The 17752-nt window shown below is 43.2% G+C and overlaps 1 protein-coding gene across 2 annotated transcripts in view; it reads right to left on the bottom strand.

The window, feature by feature from the left end:
• The window catches only part of srl (sarcalumenin), a 241482-nt gene that overhangs the window by 115804 nt on the left and 107926 nt on the right, over window positions 1–17752 (bottom strand). The gene's annotated exons all lie outside the window — the stretch shown is intronic.

Below are 17752 nucleotides of genomic sequence, written 5' to 3'. Positions count from 1 at the left end.
ATGGCCCTCTCCTGGCTCAGGTCTTATCTAACTGATCGTTATCAGTATGTTGATATAAATGGTGATATTTCTAGACGTACCGAGGTAAAGTTTGGTGTTCCACAAGGTTCTGTCTTGGGTCCACTGCTTTTTTCTCTATATATGTTACCTCTGGGCGATATTATTCGTAAACATTGTATTAGTTTCCACTGTTATGCTGATGACACACAGTTGTATGTCTCTGCAAAACCTGATGAGAGACACCAGCTTAATAGAATTGAGGAATGTGTTAAGGACATTAGACACTGGATGCTTATTAATTTTCTTCTGCTTAACTCTGACAAGACTGAAGTACTTGTACTAGGACCACATACAGCTAGAAGTAAGTTTTCTGATTACACAGTGACTCTGGATGGCCTTTCTGTTTCTTCATGTGCAGCAGTAAAAGACCTCGGAGTGATTATTGACCCCAGTCTTTCATTCGAAACTCACATTGATAACATCACCTGGATAGCTTTCTTTCATCTCAGAAATATTGCAAAGATAAGAAATTTAATGTCATTGCGTGACAGGAAAACTAGTCCATGCTTTCGTTACCTCCAGGTTGGATTACTGTAATGCCTTACTGTCTGGATGTTCCAATAAGTGCCTAAATAAGCTCCAGTTAGTTCAAAATGCAGCAGCAAGAGTCCTTACTAGAACTAGAAAATATGACCACATCACGCCTGTCTTATCCACACTGCATTGGCTCCCAATCAAATTTCGTATTGATTATAAAATACTACTATTGACCTTTAAAGCACTAAATGGTCTCGCACCACAGTACCTGAGCAAACTTCTGCTCCTCTATGACCCGCCACGCCTACTTAGATCAAAAGGTGCAGGCTATCTGCTGGTACCTCGTATAGTGAAAGCTACATCAGGGGGCAGAGCCTTTTCTTACAAAGCCCCACAGTTATGGAACATCCTTCCAAGTAATGTTCGGGAATCAGACACAGTCTCAGCATTTAAGTCTCGGCTGAAAACATATCTGTTTAGTCAAGCCTTTTGTTAATGGTGTTTATGAGGTAAAGGTGTAGATCTAGAGGGTCTGCAGACATAGAGTGTTTTGGTAAACTGGGATGTATGGATGCTGTTAGTCCCCACTCGCTTGCTCACTCGAGTTTGTTGATGGTGTAGTGGCTGGCTGCTTTATGTCCCGGGGCTCCCTCATGCCTGTGTTACCTTCTGGCTCTCTCCTTTTAGTTATGCTGTCATAGTTAGTTGCCGGAGTCCCTGCTTGTACTCGGTGCAATATGTATACTGCTCCTACTTATTCAGGTGACATTGGGCATACCTAACAACCTGTGTTTTCTTTCCCTCCCCTCCCCCACCCCAAATCTGTTCCTCTGAGTTACATGGAGTCACCAGGAAATCTTTTGGTGGAGAGGGTGGAGACCTCGACTGGCTATCGTAGCCTGCAGGGAATCGGCTGTCAGACTTTCTGTCACATGTCCCAGACCCGGTGAAATGTAACTGAATTGTCTTGGCCAGCCCTAAGGGTCCCATCTGCATCTCATCATTGCTGAGGAGTGTGCTCCCATCACCCAATCAAGCATCCAGCCAGAGCAGGTCATGATATATTTTTTACCATATTAACATGCCATTGTTGTGTGTTATGCCTGATGTAAAGACTCTCGTCTCTGCGAGCCTACCACACAGATTTAATACTTGTCATTTTTAGGGCATACCTAACAACATGTGTTTTCTTTCTCTCTCTCTTCCCCCCTAATCTGTCCCTCTGAGTTACATGTTGGTCCTGGGATTGAGATGCTGGCCTCTTCTGCCCCTCGGACCTGCTTGATCCATCCTGGTGCCCTGTGTCTGGTCGGAGTTTTATCGCGCCGCTCCTGTGAAGGACGGCCCCATGAGGACAGTTGAGGGTTATACCTGGAGGATGCTCTGGACTCTTACAGTAATGCTTTTATGGCTGAGGACTACAGTTGTCTTCCTAACTTTAGGACTGCAGTTATCATGAACAGTTTTGCACTCAAGTTTCCATCAATGAAGAGTTATAACATCAACGAAACTGTCCTCATGTTAAAACTGTTAATATTATAGTCAGGCTGTCTGTTGTTGCCCAAATGAGGATGGGTTCCCTTTTGAGTCTGGTTCCTCTCGAGGTTTCTTCCTCATGTCGTCTGAGGGAGTTTTTCCTTGCCACCGTCGCCACAGGCTTGCTCATTGGGGATAGATTAGGGATAAATTAGCTCATGTTTTAAGTCATTCAAATTCTGTAAAGCTGCTTTGCGACAATGTTTATTGTTAAAAGCGCTATACAAATAACCTTGACTTGACTTGACTTGCAGCTGTAATTGCAGCAAAAGGTGGCTCTACAAAGTATTGACACAGCGGGGCTGAATTAGCCTGGCAAGCCAGACTAAATGTGAATATTTAGTCTGGCCTCGATCCGTAGACATTTCCGACGGGTGTAGGAGGAACAAACCGCTGTCTTTCAAACTGTCTCTGTGCGTATAGGCCAACGCTCTGACCAATCAGCGCAACAGTGACTGTGACGTAGTCAGAGCGCGCAGTGGGGGAGACCTTGAAACAAATAATTTTTCAAAATGTGTATTAATTAATAAACAGGTTCTAGATATTAAGAAGTTTGGAGATAATGACCACAAGTTTGGAGTCTGTACCACATACTTAACATACACTCTTATATTTTTCAAGTGTTTTTCAAGGGTTTGCTTAAACTGTTTTTGAGAGTTTTTATTTAGTGGTGTTTGGTGAAATAATTTCCCTTAAATTTAAAATAACGGGAAAATAAGAAACAATTAAAAAGTAATGTTTCAAAGCTGTTTATTAATTCTTCGTACTGCACAAACAAGCCCCATCCTTTTGGCTACAAGCGGAGCCAGCTGGTAGATCAGACTTTTGCCATAGCCGGTCGGCAAAACAGCGAAAACGTCCTTCTTGAAAAGGAATGAGCGGAGAGCCTCTTCCTGCTCATGTTTCAATGAAAACTCCAAGTATAATTCTTCTAAAACTGATTCCAAAGCGGAGTCAAACGCTCACTGTTCACTAGTGGTAGCCATCTTTCCTGTTGTGCTTTCTCCAGCGTCGCACAGCTTTGTCGTCACTCCTGCAAAAGCCCGCCCAAAGAATCCAAACAAAAACCTTGCGTTGTGATTGGCGGGCACGATTTGATGCCCGGGGTGTTTTTGTTTATATGGTGCGAGGCTAGACCCACTCGCTAGGCAAAAATATTTTTGGCCGCTAGGCGGGTGGGTCTAGTTTACTAGGCTAGGGCTGAATACTAATGCACACCACATTTTTCAGATTTTTATTTGTTTAAAATTTTGAAGACCATTTATCATTTTCGTTTCACTTCACAATTATGTGCTACTCTGAGTTGGTCTATCACATAAAATCTCAATAAAAAACTATTAAGTTTGTGGTTGTAAGGTGGAAAAATGTGAAAAAGTTCAAGGGGTATGAATACTTTTTCAAGGCACTGTATACACACACACACACACACACACACACCACATATTATCCATTAGCATGTTAGCTGTTTCTATATTATCATGCTAGCTGTTAGCAAGTGAGCTGTTAACATGTTACGCTTAGCATGTTAGCATGGTAGCTGTTAGCATGTTATCATTTGTATGTTAGCATGCTAACAGTTACCATGTTGGCAATTGTATGTTAGCATGTTAGCAATTAGCATATTAACATGCTAGGTGTTAGTATATTAACCTCAGTGTGTTAGCATGCTAACAGTTAACATGTTAATCGTTTGCATGTTAACATGCTTGCTGTTAACTTAAGATTAGCATGTTAGAATGCTAACAGTTAGCATGTTAGCCATAATATGTGAACATGTTAACCTTTGCATGTTAGCATGATAGGTGTTAGCCTTAGAATGTTAGCATTCTAACAACAGGTTAGCCATTAACATGATAGCATGCTAGCTGTTAACATGTTAGTTGCTAGCATGTTAAGCTTAGCATGTTAGAATGCTAACTGTTAGCATGCTAGCTGATAGCATGTTAGCATGCTAGCTGTTAGCATTAGGATGTTAACATGCTAGCTGTTAGCATGCTATCTGTTGTTGTGTTAGCATGCTAGCTGTTACTATGTTAGCCGTTATTATATTAGCATGCTAGCTGTGAGCATGTTCGCATGATAGCTGTTCTGCTACAGCTCAGCAAGCACACTGCATTTTCTGTGCAGAAATGAAGTCTAGTTATTATTATTCCTGTTCACCCGTGTTTTTTTTTTTTGGTACCACTACTCTTCCTACAACTTTTGAGATAGTGATCCCATTCCAACTCTGACATGTCCATCCTGATCCGGTGTAGCGCACTTGTATACAGCTTTGCTCTAACCCTTGTTTTTTTCATCCCTCTTTTTTCCCCATTAAGATGAATGATGGCGTGTTGGCCCATTATGGCCTCACACCCCTGTTGGCTGACTGCAGTATAATATGTAGCTCCGCCCATCCCTCTCAGGTACAAGCTTAGCCATTTAAAACAGAGATTTTTATTGTGAGCAGCACTCTAAAATCTCAGTTTTAAACCATGCCAAACACACTCTCTGTAGATCAAGCCCCTCTGCTACACCCGAACAAGCACACTTTGCATTTTTTCTGCAGAAATGCAGTTTAGATGTATCTGGACTTCCAACTGGGTCATGGGCAGGTGTGTGCATGCAGTGATTGCAGTCTGCCCAAGACAAAAATGGGAGTGAGACAGTTCCTTGGCCTAGCTGGCTATTACTGAAATGATCTGCCTAATTTTTCAGACCTCCCCAGCTCACTAACTGATTTCACTAAAAAGGGGGTACAAGCCATGTGAACAGATTTTCACCCATGTTAAAGTGGTTTTGTGTGTGGGTCTACTGTTGCATTCACTTGAACCTTCTCTCCCTTTTGTCTTGCAGACTAATGCATTGGACAGAGGTCTGGGAGCCATTTTGTCCCAGGTGATGGAGGGAGAGGAGTACAGTATACCCATGCTTTACATCAGCCACAAGCTCTTGGTGCAGGAGATTCTGTACAGCAAGATTGAGAAGGAGTGTCTCGCCATTAAATGGGTGGTCCTCACTCGCCGATACTACCTGCTGAGATGCCCTTTTACTCTGTTCCACTCTCTGTTTCACTCTCTGTTTCCTGCCCAGTGGCTCCACTGCATGAATGGTGCCAATGTGTGGATCACTTGTTGTCTAGTGCTTTAAGTTCAAGGCGGTCTACAGGCCAGGGGCACAGATGGTGGTGGTGAATTACCTCTCCCACCCAGAATGGGAGTCACCTGCAGGCCAGAGAGCTCCCTGGCCTGAGTTGGGTGGTGAGGGTATGTGGCAGTGGGTGTGTGATCAAGCATCAGCTGTAGGTGGCAAGGAATCAAGCAGAACTGGCAGGTAACATTTGATGAGCTTCACCTGTGTTTGATTATTGGCAATTTATTTGTGTCTCTTGTGTTTTTTCAGAAAGAAGCCAGTAACTAGAAAGAGAGACAGCTGAGCAACCCAGTGCCTTGTGTGTGTGTGTGTGTGTGTAAGGTGCAGAGAGCAAAAATAAAGCACACCTTGAGCTGTCACACCTGTCTCCCATTTCCTCATTCCCTGAGCTGCAAGAGTGTTATAGGGGGATAAAGTCCTGATTAATTCCCAACTCCAACTCAAAATAACTCGATAAGTCTCAAGGGCCATTTCAGGTCACATGGCAAATAGGAGAAGTTAACTATGAGGTTGTGCACATAGACAAGATAAATATATGGTAGATATACCACCTTAACCTCTTAAATCAATGGAAAGAGGCAGTCCCTGTTGCTATGGTGATGGTAGAGATCGAGAGAGATGAGTTGGGGCCAGATTGTCCAGACAGTTGATTCCAGTCTAGGTTGGACCCCATTTCTCACTGTCCCATAGAGCAGAGGTTGCCAAACTGTAATCTGAATTTTTGGATGTTTTCTCCCCTGCCTGGTCACACAAACCTCATAGAGACTTATACAACCCCGATTCCAAAAAAGTTGGGACAAAGTATAAATTGTAAATAAAAACGGAATGCAATGATGTGGAAGTTTCAGAATTCCATATTTTATTCAGAATAGAACATAGATGACATATCAAATGTTTAAACTGAGAAAATGTATCATTTAAAGAGAAAAATTAGGTGATTTTAAATTTCATGACGACACCACATCTCAAAAAAGTTGGGACAAGGCCATGTTTACCACTGTGAGACATCCCCTTTTCTCTTTACAACAGTCTGTAAACGTCTGGGGACTGAGGAGACAAGTTGCTCAAGTTTAGGGATAGGAATGTTAACCCATTCTTGTATAATGTAGGATTCTAGTTGTTCAACTGTCTTAGGTCTTTTTTGTTGCATCTTCCGTTTTATGATGCGCCAAATGTTTTGTATGGGTGAAAGATCTGGACTGCAGGCTGGCCAGTTCAGTACCCGGACCCTTCTACGCATCCATGATGCTGTAATTGATGCAGTATGTGGTTTGGCATTGTCATGTTGGAAAATGCAAGGTCTTCCCTGAAAGAGACGTCATCTGGATGGGAGCATATGTTGCTCTAGAACCTGGATATACCTTTCAGCATTGATGGTGTCTTTCCAGATGTGTAAGCTGCCCATGCCACACGCACTAATGCAACCCCATACCATCAGAGATGCAGGCTTCTGAACTGAGCACTGATAACAACTTGGGTCGTCCTTCTCCTCTTTAGTCCGAATGACACGGCGTCCCTGATTTCCATAAAGAACTTCACATTTTGATTCATCTGACCACAGAACAGTTTTCCACTTTGCCACAGTCCATTTTCAATGAGCCTTGGCCCAGAGAAGATGTCTGCGCTTCTGGATCATGTTTAGATATGGCTTCTTCTTTCAACTAATGAGTTTTAGCTAGCAACGGCGGATGGCACGGTGAATTGTGTTCACAGATAATGTCCTCTGGAAATATTCCTGAGCCCATTTTGTGATTTCCAATACAGAAGCATGCCTGTATGTGATGCAGTGCCATCTAAGGGCCCAAAAATCACGGGCACCCAGTATGGTTTTCCGGCCTTGACCCTTACGCACAGAGATTCTTCCAGATACTCTGAATCTTTTGATGATATTATGCACTGTAGATGATGATATGTTCAAACTCTTTGCAATTTTACACTGTCGAACTTTTTTCTGATATTGCTCCACTATTTGTTGGCACAGAATTAGGGGGATTGGTGATCCTCTTCCCATCTTTACTTCTGAGAGCTGCTGCCACTCCAAGATGCTCTTTTTATACCCAGTCATGTTAATGGCCTATTGCCAATTGACCTAATGAGTTGCAATTTGGTCCTCCAGCTGTTCCTTTTTTGTACCTTTAACTTTTCCAGCCTCTTATTGCCCCTGTCCCAACTTTTTTGAGATGTGTTGCTGTCATGAAATTTCAAATGAGCCAATATTTGGCATGAAATTTCAAAATGTCTCACTTTCGACATTTGAAAGACATGTGAAAGTCTATTGCCGCTTTTCCACTACAAACGCGGCTGAGTCGGGCTGAGCCGTGCCGTGCTGAGTCGGGCTGAGCGGGGCTGTTGGAGTTGCATTTCGACTACAACCGTGCTGAACCGTGCTGGCTGGAAGTGGGTGGACACATTGGGTGGAGTTAGCGAAAGTGGGTGGACGTCAGGTGATGTCGTTAAGCAGCGCAAACAGTGACATCAGTGACCTTTTAAGCGGTAGTCTCACGACCCGAAATAGTAAACAATAAACATGGAGGACATGGAGTCGTTAGTGTTGCTGGTCTTGGTGCTGTGGCTTGTTGTCACCGACAACGCGGACAGATACTGGCAAGAGCGTATAGATGAGGCGAGGCGCATAAGGCTTCAGAAATTCTCGTAATTCGTAATTCTTCTCCTTCCGGGTTTGCGGTGTTTACAGATCCCAGCGCGCTCGCGGGGCATGTGAGGACACTCCTCCTCACCAATCAGTGCACAGGGGAGTGTCTGCTCACGCCCCCAGCCTCACTCAGCTCGCTTTGGCTCGCTTCTGCCCCACTCCAAAATGGTGCGAGTTTTAGGGGCTAAGCAGGGCTGAAGCGAGCTGAGTCGTGCTGGTTTTTGGTAGTCGAAACGCGAGCCGTGTCGGGCTGAAGTGAGCTGAAGCGAGCTGAAGTGAGCTGAAAAAGGGTAGTGGAAAAGGGCCATATGTGGATACAATATCAGTTTTTGAGATTTGTAAATTATTGCATTCCGTTTTTATTTACAGTTTGTACTTTGTCCCAACTTTTTTGGAATCAGGGTTGTACCAGTGTGCAACCAGCCATATTGCTTACCTGAACACAAAAAAGTGGTTCAGGATAAATTAGACAAAATGCTAGAGATGGAAGTGATAGAGGAGTCCCACAGTGACTGAAACAGCCCCATCATGCTGGTTTGCAAGGCCACTGTTCACAAGGCCAGTTTGTGTGTGGACTTTTGCAAGGTGAAGTTCTAAATTTGGTACCTATCCAATGCTTTGCTTGGTTTATTTATTTATTTATTTATTTATTTAGACTTTGGATTTGAGTAAGGGCTACTGGCAGATTCCATTGTTACCGAAGTCCAAAGAAAAAGATGTCTTTTGGTATACTATTCGGTTTACACCAATTTGTCACACTTCAGTTTGGGCTTTTTGCGGCACTGGTCATGGGTGAGACTCATGGATTGGGTGTTTTTGCCCCAAAGTGCATATACTGCTGCATATTTAGATGATATAATAGTATTTTGTAATGGTTGGGAGTAGCATGCACCATCATGATTTGCTGTAAATTTATTGTGGATTTCCAACAGCATCATACTGTATTTCATAATAACTAAAATACTGTTAAATATTTATCCCTCACATGTAAATTAACAGTTAATGTGGTTGGTTAACCAATAACAGTAGAACTGTACTTTATCAGCATAAAATAGTATTTTCTGTCAAGCTGTGGAAATACACACTATCATCCCTTCACAAGTCCAGTTATTATTGATCAGCATCATACTGATAATTGAAGGCTAATATTTCAGTTTTGATGAGGACACTTTTTTTATTAAACTGCTCAAACAGCTCATATATTAGGGTGACCAGACGTCCCGGTTTTACCGGGACAGTCCCGATTTGGGGTTGTGTCCCGAGTCCCGACAAAAGTCTGTCGGGACACGAATATGTCCCGGTTTTCGCCACTCGCGACGACAGGGGGGGCCCTGTGAGGGATATTAATGTTATTTTAATAGTCTTGCCTTGTGTAAGTTTTTGAAATAAAATATTTCATTTAATCTGTTAAAATATGCAAATTATACATGGTTATGATTTGCTATAACATTTTTCTTGAATTATTTATGATATTGTCATTTCACCCCTCCACCCTTTTTACTAATGGTACAGTCTGATTCTGGGAGCGGGACACGTGAAATGTGTAGCTCCGTGCATGCGCAGAGCTGTTAGCGCAGCTGGCAGTTTTTCTATGTGCGCAGCAGAGGTGAACATTCTAGAAGTTGCTAAGCAGGAGTGATGAATTATGAAGTCCGGATATCACACTGTGTGTGAAAAAGAAATCACCTTTTTTCATAGGTATCTTTATTGTATAATTAAGTCTAGATGTTTTGCCATTGTTCATGTGTGGATTTGTTGATATTGTTAAGTATTTAACTTTAATATTTTGCACATTAGCTGTGGTCATAGATATCATTGCTATTGTTCATGTGTGGATTTATTGATACTGTTGCTAAGTATTTAACTTGGATATTTGAACATTTGCTGTGTTTTCTAATAAATGTGTGATGCATAAAAGAAACCAAAAACACTTAGTGGATTTCTTGCAGTGCACTATGTAATTGTATCAAAAAACTAGTGTAGTTATTCATCAAGGCATACATTTGATCACATACAATAAGTCAATAAATGGAGGAAACAAAGGAATACATTTTGTAATCCTGATTATTGATGATGTTTGCTGGAGGGCTCTGGAGTATCCATAATGTGCATACAGAATGTTATAAATCCATACTGATACAGTGATGCATGCAATTTCTCTCAACACAAACATTTGGATTGAATGAACTCCATAAGCTACTGAGTGGCCTAATAATAGTTGCTAATAAAAGAAATATATATATCTTCCATAATATACATCATGGAATTTTCATTTTAAGGCAACAGTCTATTCAGTCTAATTCTGACAGTTCTGCATTTAAAATGTTCATATACCAAATAATTGTATCACCTAAACTTGCTAGGTAGCTGATCACATGCATAGTAAAGTAGAAGTGCCAGCCAAAAACAGACTTCAAATTCAGTTGCTTGAGCTTGAAAATTTTACCGGGGGGGCCCTAAATTGTAATCTTTCATAGGGCCCTGCATTTACTATTTTGATGAATTGACAGGAATTGCAAACTTTCCTGGTTACTGCCCCCTGGCCCTGTGGCATGGGTGTTTATTTAGCCACATTATTCCAGACAACAGAACGTGTTGCCATGCAACAATAAAATAAACATTAACTGGCGCAAATGTTCTTTGTCTAGCAGCTAGCAGCAGTAATGCCGCAGCAATTATGCCGAAAAGAAAATGTACCTTTTCCAAAGATTTACAGAGCACCTACCCCTTCCTCCGAGAGGTGCAGAACAATGCGCACGAAGCCTACTGCACACACTGTAAGTGTTCCTTCTCCGTAGCCCACGGTGGTAACACCGATATACAGGATCACATTAAAACTGGAAAAGATTCACTCTTCTTGTAAATATACGTAGGCTAATGCATTTTGTTTAGGGTGGGTGGATTAGTCACCTTAGCTTTGTTCCTGTACTGAGTTGGGTAGCCTATGTTGCAAATGATGTGGGGGCTTTCCTCGGGCTGTCGCCTCCTCCTCCTTTATTATTGTTTTGTTTGAGTGTATATTCTCAAATCACTTGTCTCTTTTTTGTTTCTGTTTAACATACCATTCTGACAGTTTGGCCATATTGCTGTGTTGAACAGCTTGTTGCACCTTCCATTAAAGTGTTCACTTTTGTACACAGCTTTATTCATTCAGTTGTGGGGAATGGTTAGTAAGGTTGATTCTGACCTAGGCTATGTTGAGGTCACGTATCTACTTTTTAAGTTCATGCTATAGTGCATACAATTTTAGAGATATAGCCTACATGTGCATATGCATTCTTCTTGGTGTTCTCACAAACAGGTGAAATAAATCAGTTTAAATTTGGCCTATGGACATAGCCTGGCCTATTCTCAGCCATTACAAAATCTGTTGTCTGACCATAATTTAACTGATCTGTATACCACTATGCTACTAGATAACAAAATGCCTGTTTGTTTTATTTCATATGAGATGTTGATAAATGTGAGCTTCAACAAAATGATAAGAGCACCTCTCTGAGTGTCACGTTTACGTAAAAAAAAAAGGTGTTTGTGCACGAGCATGGTCACGCGCAAAAGTGTCCCGGTTTCAGACTAGGGAAATCTGGTCACCCTATCATATATACTTGTGTGACAAGAAAACATGACGGGCTGTTTCTGAGCTTGACTTTGTTCACATTTCAGATAATATTTCATTAGGTCTGTTTCTTTAAGTCAGATTGTTAAAATTAGAGAAACAAGCTCTATAGCTTGAGCAATGTTAGCTAGCTAACAGCAAACTTAAGGTGTTAGCTAGCTGACAGCAAAGTTAAAGTGTTATTTCAGACCTTTGTCAAGTTTGTCATCTTATCTTCTATTTATGTAACTTCATTTAAAAACTTGTGACAAATATAGGCTAGCCTATTAACAACACACCAGTTTTCCAGCCTTTTTATTGAACAGTTCTGTAAATTAGATATCCTTGATTCAATTGAAGCCACCAAAAATAACCAGGAAAGTTAATGTGGAACACAGTTTATTGCTCTGGCCCCTTTCACTTGCTTCATATTTTACCACTGACATTATGTTGCTCAATATTTATTTATTCATTTCTGCTTGTTTTACAGGCACTTGTCATTGGTGATTGAGGATACCAGCCCAACACTACAGTCAAGTCCTCTGCCACTGTCTGCTCTCCCTTTCTCTCTCTCTTCTCTTTTGCCCTTTCACTTTGTGCAAAAGACTTGTTTCCGAGCTAGATGGTGATGCAGTTCTGTTACACTGTTCTTGATGCTATTTAAACTCAGCATCTGAGGTTATGCTCATGAGATCAGTAAAGCCTGTCATTAAAGATTAACAAAACCCAAAAATAAACTCCTTTATACTGACAGATAATATCCATGCAATACATGTTTGAGAGGTCACTTGTTCATATTTATATCTATATACTGTGTACAGATTTTATTTTAAAAGAAAAACAATGTCCCTGGGCACGGACATCTTACTCTCTCCGAGGTTCAGATATCATGCTCTGGGCATGAATTGTGATGTCACTTACTTACCATGTGACCTACTGAGGCAAGAGGATATAATGGACACATCATTTCTAAATTTTTGTAAACAACCCAAAAGATGCCAGAGTGTCAAGCGTTTGGGTGTAAAAATAAACCCGATCATTGTTCATTTTATGGGACATGCTTTTGTTTGTTTTTATTCACTGAGAAAAGTGATCTTTTTAGACAGCAAGAATCGTTTTGCTATGGCAATGGGATTGTTTACTAGTATCTATGTCAGTGCTTCATATGAGTTATCTAGCCGAGTGAGAGTTAAACTTCATAAAAGTGAAGTCTGTTGATTTGTGTATTTTGTTGTCAGTAAAAATCACATGGTTACAGAAAATTTGCAATTAGAGTTTTAGAATTATAAGCCTTTATTTGTGACTTATACATTACATCACAGTGAAGTTCTTTCTCTGTATTTAACCCAACTGAAGCAGCGAAAACAGAGAGAGAGAGAGAGAGAGAAAACAGTGGCGCCTGGGAATTATTATTATTTTTTTAGAATGAGAAGCCTTTATTTGATGGCTCTACAGAATGAAGGGAAACAGCATTTTAGTGTGCCATCATCACAGGCAGATATCCAGTTTCAGTACAAATGGCTGCACCTAGGTAAGCCTATTTTTAGCAATATATACACTGTTGTTATAAAGTTTAATTTTTAATTAAACATACGGAGGGCACATCAGGGTATTTGCCGTGATCGGCAAGCAGAATTTATTTTTTTATTTTGTTTAACTTTTGTTTGATTTTATAAGAGACATTTTCTTACAACCTCCTGTGGGTTCACCACCCACAGAGGTAGCCGTAGGGGGCCAGTGCAGTGTGGATTGGGCAGCAGTCGAAGGCAGGGGCCTCGATGACCTGATCCCCGAACACAGCGGCTAGCTATTGGGACATGGAATGTCACTTTGCTGGGGCGGAAAGAGCCTGAGCTTGTGCAGCAGGTTGAGAGGTACCAGCTAGAGATAGTCAGGCTCACCTCCACGCACAGCTTGGGCTCCGGAACCCAGATCCTTGAGAGGGGCTGGACTCTCCACTTCTCTGGAGTCACCCACGGTGAGTGGCGGTGGGCTGGTGTGGGCTTGCTTATAGCTCCCCAGCTCAGCCGCCATGTGTTGGAGTTTACCCCAGTGAACGAGAGGGTCGCCTCTCTGCGCCTTCGGGTCGGGGAGAGGGCTGTTGCTGTTGTTTGTGCCTACGGGCCAAATAGCAGTATAGAGTATCCGGCCTTCTTGGAGTCCCTGGGAGAGGTACTGAGAGGTGTTCAGACTGGGGACTCCATTGTTCTACTGGGGGACTTTAATGCTCACGTGGGCGATAACAGTGACACCTGGAGGGGCGTGATTGGGAGGAACAGCCTCCCCAATCTGAACCTGAGTGGTGCTTTGTTATTGGACTTCTGTGCAATGGTTCATGGTTTGTCCATAACGAACACCATGTTTGAGCATAGGGGTGTCCATAAGTGCACGTGGCACCAGGACACCTTAGGTCGGAGGTCGATAATCGACTTTGTTGTCGTTTCATCTGATCTCCGGCCCTATGTCTTGGACACTCGGGTGAAGAGAGGGACTGAGCTGTCAACTGATCACCACCTGGTGGTGTGTTGGATCCGCTGGTGGAGGAGGAAGCCAGACAGACCTGGCAGGCCCAAATGTATGGTGAGGGTCTGCTGGGAACGTCTGGCCGAGCACTCTGTCGGGGAGGTCTTTAACTCCCACCTCCGGGAGAGCTTCTCCCAGCTTCTGAGAGAGGCAGGGGACATTGAGTGGACCATGTTCTCTGCCTCCATTGTCAACGTGGCTGTTCGGAGCTGTGGCCACAAGGTCTCTGGTGCCTGTCGTGGCGGCAATCCCCGAACCCAGTGGTGGACACCGGAAGTAAGGGATGCCGTCAAGCTGAAGAAGGAGTCCTATCGGGCCATGTTGGCCTCCAGGACTCCTGAGGCAGCTGACAGGTATCAGCAGGCCAGGCGTGCTGCAGCTCGGGCAGTTGCAGAGGCAAAAACTCAGAACTGGGTGGAGTTCGGTGAGGCCATGGAGGAGGACTATCGGTCAGCCTCGAGGAAATTCTGGCAAACCGTCCGGCGCCTCAGGAGGGAGAAGCAGTACTCTGCCAACATTGTTTACAGTGTGGGTGGGGAGCTGTTGACCTCAACTGGGGATATTGTCAGGTGGTGGAAGGAATACTTCAAGGATCTCCTCAATCCTACCGTCACGTCTTCCATTGAGGAAGCGGAGGCCGATGACTCAGAGGTGGGCTCATCCATTACACAAGCCAAAGTCACTGAGGTGGTTTGCAAGCTCCTCGGTGGCAAGGCACCGGGGGTGGATGAGATCCGCCCTGAGTATCTCAAGTCTCTGGATGTTGTGGGGCTGTCTTGGCTGACACGCCTCTGCAACATCGCATGGCGGTTGGGGACAGTGTCTCTGGAGTGGCAGACTGGGGTGGTGGTCCCTCTTTTTAAGAAAGGGGACTGGAGAGTGTGCTCCAGTTATAGGGGAATCACACTTCTCAGCCTCCCCGGGAAGGTTTACTCCAGGGTACTGGAGAGGAGAATTCAGCCAATAGTCGAACCTCAGATCCAGGAGGAACAATGCAGTTTTCGTCCTGGTCGTGGAACACTGGACCAGCTCTATACTCTTCATAGGGTGCTTGAGGGTTCATGGGAGTTTGCCCAACCAGTCCACATGTGCTTTGTGGATCTGGAGAAGACATTCGACCGTGTCCCTTGTGGTATCCTGTGGGGGGTGCTTCGGGAGTATGGGGTTCGGGGCTCTTTGCTAAGGGCTGTTCGGTCCCTGTACGAACAGATCAGGAGTCTGGTTCGCATTGCGGGCAGTAAGTCAGACCTGTTCCCAGTGTATGTTGGACTCCGGCAGGGCTGCCCTTTGTCACCGGTTCTGTTCATAATTTTTATGGACAGATTTTCTAGGTGCAGCCAGGGGCCGGAGGGAATCCTGTTTGGGAACCACAGGATTTCATCTCTGCTTTTTGCGGATGATGTTGTCCTGTTGGCTTCTTCAAACCAGGACCTTCAGCATGCACTGGGGCGGTTTGCAGTTGAGTGTGAAGTGGCTGGGATGAGAATCAGCACCTCCAAGTCCGAGGCCATGGTTCTAGACCGGAAAAGGGTGGCTTGCCCTCTTCAGGTTGGTGGAGAAGTCCTGCCTCAAGTGGAGGAGTTTAAGTATCTCAGGATCTTGTTCACGAGTGAGGGAAGAATGGAGAGTGAAATCGACAGGCGGATCAGTGCAGCCTCCACAGTGGTGCGGTCGCTTTACCAGTCCGTCGTGGTGAAGAAGGAGCTGAGCCAAAAGGCGAAGCTCTCGATTTACCGGTTGATCTATGTTCCAACTCTCACCTATGGTCATGAGCTTAAGGTAATGACCGAAAGAACAAGATCGCGGATACAAGCGGCTGAAATGAGTTTCCTTCGCAGGGTGTCTGGGCACTCCCTTAGAGATAGAGTGAGAAGCGCAGTCACTCGGGAGGAGCTCGGAGTAGAGCCGCTGCTCCTCCACATCAAGAGGAATCAGCTGAGGTGGCTCGGGCATCTCTTTCGGATGCCTCCTGGACGCCTCCCTGGGGAGGTGTTCCAGGCATGTCCCCCTGGGAGGAGGCCCTGGGGAAGACCCAGGACATGCTGGAGGAACTATGTCTCTCGGCTGCTCTGGGAACGCCTCGGTGTTCTTCCCGAGGAGCTGGCCGAGGTGTCTGGGGAGCGGGAAGTTTGGGCTTCCATGCTCAGACTGCTGCCTCCGTGACCCGGTCCCAGATAAGCGGAAGAAAATGAGATGAGATGAGACATTTTCTTACAAATAGGTAATGCTGTATTTGTCAATTTTGTAACACAAATGTTCAAAGTATTATTAGTCTTACAAAGTCAGCTGTACAAATGATTGAGGACTTATAATGAACTACAGCAATATTTTACTGAATGTGTATTCTCTTGGTTTTCTACTTTATTTTGTGGGGCTTTATAGCAATTATACACAAAAATAGCAAATTTTATGGCACTTTGTAAATAAACAGTTATCTGCTGGCATATAGTGTAAAATTACCATAAAACCCACAGTTATCTGACTGTCATATACTGTAATATACTGTTAAAATAAATTATAGTAGATGAACTGTAAACTAAGAGTACTGTAAAATACTGTCATCTTTGCTGCCGGTAGTTTACTGTTATTTTACAGTGAAATTCTTTAGAGTGTGTTCAGCATGTGAGGGTGGTCCTAAAGTCTTTGAACCAAGCTGGTCTAATTTCAGTTCTGTTTGATGTTTTGGTAGTCAGGGTTGTTTTGATGGCAGGCTAGATGAGCTACTATGTCCTTGACATTCTGGTTACTGTACTTTCCTTATATAAACCCAGGCCTCTGTTGGTTTGTCTTGCATTTGTCTTTATTTTCCATGCCAGTGCTCATTGCATTTCTCACTTCTGTCATCGTGGTTTTCTGTCTGCTGTTTTTGTTACTTTGACCATCCTGTGTAAATAAAAGGTTTCTGAACTTGCAACCTTCCCCATGCCTCAACCATGATAAAAATATTAAGTGGAAATGTCAGAATCCTGTTCAATAGATAGAGAGAGAGAGAGAGAGAGAGAGAGAGCATTCACATAATTTTTATTACAGTATATGGATGTCATTGTTTTATTTTATTATTAGTGACTGTTACTGATGTCATGTGTGCAATTTATAAATAAAACTATCATAGGTATGTATGTACACAAAAAAAGTTTTATATGTGGTTCATTATTATCCAAGGTTTCAGCTATCTGTGTTAGATCTTAGAACATATCCCACTGTATCTGCGGATGTTTATCTTGTTGTTTTGAGTTTGCTGCTGGTTGCTTTACACTGAAGCAGTATGAGTAGTTGTGTCACAATATTACTTCATCATTACCGTCACCACCAGCAACGTAATGACCAGTCACAACACATAAATCTGATGATTCCAATTCCCATTGGAGCCATTGCAAAAGATTTCTGTAAATGTTACTAGGTGACAGGGGATAGATTCGTGTTTCCACTTTGCCATTTTGCTCCTATTCCCACAGTCACTATTACAGCCAAATCACGGAAAATATACAGTTTTCAGTGTGAATGGGATTAGAATGTTTAGCCATCAAATGGGTAGTCCTCTCATACCAGGACTACTTTTTGGGATACCCCCTTCACCCTCTGTTCAGACCATACCCCTCTGTAGTGATTTTACTGCATGAAGGATGTCAATGTGCGGTGCTGAACTGAACTGAGCCACTGGGGAGTAGCTGATTTTTTTGTGTTTGTGACAGAATAGCTGAACCAAACTGAACTGAACCAAGCCAATAGAAAGTTGCTGATTTTCTGTTTCTATTTTGGATATTTTGTGGTTTGCC

The sequence above is a fragment of the Neoarius graeffei genome, chromosome 20 (assembly GCF_027579695.1).
Source record: "Neoarius graeffei isolate fNeoGra1 chromosome 20, fNeoGra1.pri, whole genome shotgun sequence".
NCBI classification, from domain to species: Eukaryota; Metazoa; Chordata; class Actinopteri; order Siluriformes; family Ariidae; genus Neoarius; species Neoarius graeffei.
Note: the sequence above shows the minus strand (reverse complement) of the source record. Positions and strands in the feature narration are given on the sequence as shown.